We start from the raw sequence: 5000 nt of genomic DNA on the forward strand, positions 1-5000 counted from the left end.
AGGGGACAGCCAGCGCTGCGGCCCGTCCTTCCACGGGCTCCTGGAACTCTGGCTGGGCAGGGGACAGCCAGCGCTGCGGCCCGTCCTTCCCCGGGCTCCTGGAACTCTTGCTGGGCAGGGGACACCCAGCGCTGAAGCCCCTGCCTTCCCCGGGCTCCTGGAACTCTGGCTGGGCAGGGGACAGCCAGCGCTGAAGCCCCTGCCTTCCCCGGGCTCCTGGAACTCTGGCTGGGCAGGGGACAGCCAGCGCTGAAGCCCCTGCCTTCCCCGGGCTCCTGGAACTCTGGCTGGGCATGAGACACCCAGCGCCGCAGCCCCGTCCTTCCCCCAGGCTCCTGGAACTCTGGCTGGGCGTGAGGCAGCTCAGAGCTGGCCGAAGCAGAGCATTGCGATTTTTGCACTAAGTGTCAACCTCTCCTGTCTCCTCTGCCGGGACATGCCTGGGAAGCGTAGCATTAGAGCGCCGTGCGGGGGGCCCAAGAGGCCGGCGATCCACTCCTCCCTGCCCAGCTCGTGGAACTGCCGTCGGTAGGGGCGAGGCAAATCCGTTCTCATCGGGACTTCCAGAGAGGGCCCCCGGACCAGGGGCCCCTGCGGAGTACCCCCCCGTGCCAAGCAAGAAGGCACCTGGCAGGCGGCGGCGATACTTTGCGCTCCGGCCGGGCAGGGGACACCAGGCGCCGCAGCCCCTGCCTTCCCCGGGCTCCTGGAACTCTGGCTGGGCAGGGGACACCCAGCGCCGCAGCCCCTGCCTTCCCCGGGCTCCTGGAACTCTGGCTGGGCAGGGGACACCCAGCGCCGCAGCCACTGGCTTCCCCGGGCCCCTGGAACTCTGGCTGGGCATGAGAGGGCCAGCGCTTCAGCCCGTCCTTCCCCGGGCACCTGGAACTCTGGCTGGGCAGGGGACACCCAGCGCTGAAGCCCCTGCCTTCCCCGGGCTCCTGGAACTCTGGCTGGGCAGGGGACACCCAGCCCTGCAGCCCCTGCCTTCCCCGGGCTCCTGGAACTCTGGCTGGGCAGGGGACACCCAGCCCTGCAGCCCCTGCCTTCCCCGGGCTCCTGGAACTCTGGCTGGGCAGGGGACACCCAGCGCTGCAGCCCCTGCCTTCCCCGGGCTCCTGGAACTCTGGCTGGGCAGGGGACACCCAGTGCTGCAGCCCGTCCTACCCCCAGGCTCCTGGAACTCTGGCTGGGCGTGAGGCAGCTCAGAGCTGGCCGAAGCAGAGCATTGCGATTTTTGCACTAAGTGTCAACCTCTCCTGTCTCCTCTGCCGGGACATGCCTGGGAAGCGTAGCATTAGAGCGCCGTGCGGGGGGCCCAAGAGGCCGGCGATCCACTCCTCCCTGCCCAGCTCGTGGAACTGCCGTCGGTAGGGGCGAGGCAAATCCGTTCTCATCGGGACTTCCAGAGAGGGCCCCCGGCCTAGGGGCCCCTGCGGAGTACCCCCCGTGCCAAGCAAGTAGACACCTGGCAGGTGGCGGCGATACTTTGCGCGTTTCTTTCTGGAACTCTGGCTGGGCAGGGGACACCCAGCCCTGCAGCCCCTGCCTTCCCCGGGCTCCTGGAACTCTGGCTGGGCAGGGGACACCCAGCGCTGCAGCCCCTGCCTTCCCCGGGCTCCTGGAACTCTGGCTGGGCAGGGGACACCCAGCCCTGCAGCCCCTGCCTTCCCCGGGCTCCTGGAACTCTGGCTGGGCAGGGGACACCCAGCCCTGCAGCCCCTGCCTTCCCCGGGCTCCTGGAACTCTGGCTGGGCAGGGGACACCCAGCCCTGCAGCCCCTGCCTTCCCCGGGCTCCTGGAACTCTGGCTGGGCAGGGGACACCCAGCGCTGCAGCCCCTGCCTTCCCCGGGCTCCTGGAACTCTGGCTGGGCATGAGAGGGCCAGCCCTGCAGCCCGTCCTTCCCCGGGCCCCTGGAACTCTGGCTGGGCATGAGAGGGCCAGCCCTGCAGCCCGTCCTTCCCCGGGCCCCTGGAACTCTGGCTGGGCAGGGGACACCCAGCCCTGCAGCCCCTGCCTTCCCCGGGCCCCTGGAACTCTGGCTGGGCATGAGAGGGCCAGCCCTGCAGCCCGTCCTTCCCCGGGCCCCTGGAACTCTGGCTGGGCATGAGAGGGCCAGCCCTGCAGCCCGTCCTTCCCCGGGCCCCTGGAACTCTGGCTGGGCAGGGGACACCCAGCCCTGCAGCCCCTGCCTTCCCCGGGCCCCTGGAACTCTGGCTGGGCAGGGGACACCCAGCGCTGCAGCCCCTGCCTTCCCCGGGCTCCTGGAACTCTGGCTGGGCAGGGGACACCCAGCCCTGCAGCCCCTGCCTTCCCCGGGCTCCTGGAACTCTGGCTGGGCAGGGGACACCCAGCCCTGCAGCCCCTGCCTTCCCCGGGCTCCTGGAACTCTGGCTGGGCAGGGGACACCCAGCCCTGCAGCCCCTGCCTTCCCCGGGCTCCTGGAACTCTGGCTGGGCAGGGGACACCCAGCCCTGCAGCCCCTGCCTTCCCCGGGCTCCTGGAACTCTGGCTGGGCAGGGGACACCCAGCGCTGCAGCCCCTGCCTTCCCCGGGCTCCTGGAACTCTGGCTGGGCATGAGAGGGCCAGCCCTGCAGCCCGTCCTTCCCCGGGCCCCTGGAACTCTGGCTGGGCATGAGAGGGCCAGCCCTGCAGCCCGTCCTTCCCCGGGCCCCTGGAACTCTGGCTGGGCAGGGGACACCCAGCCCTGCAGCCCCTGCCTTCCCCGGGCCCCTGGAACTCTGGCTGGGCATGAGAGGGCCAGCCCTGCAGCCCGTCCTTCCCCGGGCCCCTGGAACTCTGGCTGGGCATGAGAGGGCCAGCCCTGCAGCCCGTCCTTCCCCGGGCCCCTGGAACTCTGGCTGGGCAGGGGACACCCAGCCCTGCAGCCCCTGCCTTCCCCGGGCCCCTGGAACTCTGGCTGGGCAGGGGACACCCAGCGCTGCAGCCCCTGCCTTCCCCGGGCTCCTGGAACTCTGGCTGGGCAGGGGACACCCAGCCCTGCAGCCCCTGCCTTCCCCGGGCCCCTGGAACTCTGGCTGGGCAGGGGACACCCAGCCCTGCAGCCCCTGCCTTCCCCGGGCCCCTGGAACTCTGGCTGGGCAGGGGACACCCAGCGCTGCAGCCCCTGTCTTCCCCGGGCTCCTGGAACTCTGGCTGGGCAGGGGACACCCAGCGCTGCAGCCCCTGTCTTCCCGGGGCTCCTGGAACTCTGGCTGGGCAGGGGACACCCAGCGCTGCAGCCCCTGCCTTCCCCGGGCTCCTGGAACTCTGGCTGGGCATGAGAGGGCCAGCCCTGCAGCCCGTCCTTCCCCGGGCTCCTGGAACTCTGGCTGGGCATGAGAGGGCCAGCCCTGCAGCCCGTCCTTCCCCGGGCCCCTGGAACTCTGGCTGGGCAGGGGACACCCAGCCCTGCAGCCCCTGCCTTCCCCGGGCCCCTGGAACTCTGGCTGGGCATGAGAGGGCCAGCCCTGCAGCCCGTCCTTCCCCGGGCCCCTGGAACTCTGGCTGGGCATGAGAGGGCCAGCCCTGCAGCCTGTCCTTCCCCGGGCCCCTGGAACTCTGGCTGGGCAGGGGACACCCAGCCCTGCAGCCCCTGCCTTCCCCGGGCCCCTGGAACTCTGGCTGGGCAGGGGACACCCAGCCCTGCAGCCCCTGCCTTCCCCGGGCTCCTGGAACTCTGGCTGGGCAGGGGACACCCAGCCCTGCAGCCCCTGCCTTCCCCGGGCTCCTGGAACTCTGGCTGGGCAGGGGACACCCAGCCCTGCCGCCCTACCTTCCCCAGGCTCCTGGAACTCTGGGCCGGGCGCCCGGAGTGACTTTGCCCCCTTCGGGACTTCCAGAGACGGCCGTCCTAAGTGGCCGCTCTCTACTATTCTGCCGGAACATGCCTGAAATAGGTAGCATGAGAGCGCCGTGCGGGGGGCCCTTCACCCAGGGCTGGCAGCTTCTCTCCCCAGGCTCCTGGAACTCTGGCCTGGGCGGCGCAGGCAGATTCGTCCTCATCGGGACTTCCAGGGAGGGCTTTCCGGCCAGGAGAAGCCCCCTGCCCGGGTTCCCCGGGCCCCCTTGGGACCGGGCAAGGGGCCCGGTCCCCGCTCCCTCGGTCTGGCCGCCCCCGCAGCGCCCCCCGCTGGCCAGGGAGGGAATTACCCCTCGATTCATTTATTTATTTATTTATTTCCTCGGTTACGTGCCCGCCGTTTCCCCGCCGTGCCCCCTTTCGCGGCGCCGTCGCCTGGGCGTCCGGTTTTTAGCCCGTGGAGGCAAACGGCGCCCCTCCGGAGCGCCCCCCGGTGGAGGAAAAAAATTTTTTTTCCCACATCGGACGCCCGGGATTGACGGGAGCCGCCGACCTCCCGGGCCCCCGGGCGGCCACCCCGCACGGCCCCGGGCCTGGGAGGGAGCCCCCGCCCGCCGCGCGGCGCCCCCCGGTGGCCAGAGAGGGGAATTACAGCTCGATTCATTTATTTATTTATTTATTTCCTCGGTTACGTGCCCGCCGTTTCCCCGCCGTGCCCCCTTTCGCGGCGCCGTCGCCTGGGCGTCCGGTTTTTAGCCCGTGGAGGCAAACGGCGCCCCTCCGGAGCGCCCCCCGGTGGAGGAAAAAAATTTTTTTTCCCACATCGGACGCCCGGGATTGACGGGAGCCGCCGACCTCCCGGGCCCCCGGGCGGCCACCCCGCACGGCCCCGGGCCTGGAGGGAGCCCCCGCCCGCCGCGCGGCGCCCCCCGGTGGCCAGAGAGGGGAATTACAACTCGATTCATTTACTTCCTCGGTTACGTGCCCGCCGTTTCCCCGCCGTGCCCCCTTTCGCGGCGCCGTCGCCTGGGCGTCCGGTTCTTAGCCGGCGGAGGCCAACGGCGCCCCTCCGGAGCGCCCCCCGGTGGAGGAAAAAATTTTTTTCGGCACATTGGACGCCTGGGATTGACGGGAGCCGCCGGCCTCCCGGGCCCGCGGGCGGCCACTCTGCTGGGCCCTGGGCCTGGGAGGGCGC

The sequence above is a fragment of the Xenopus tropicalis genome, chromosome 7 (assembly GCF_000004195.4).
Source record: "Xenopus tropicalis strain Nigerian chromosome 7, UCB_Xtro_10.0, whole genome shotgun sequence".
Taxonomy (NCBI): domain Eukaryota; kingdom Metazoa; phylum Chordata; class Amphibia; order Anura; family Pipidae; genus Xenopus; species Xenopus tropicalis.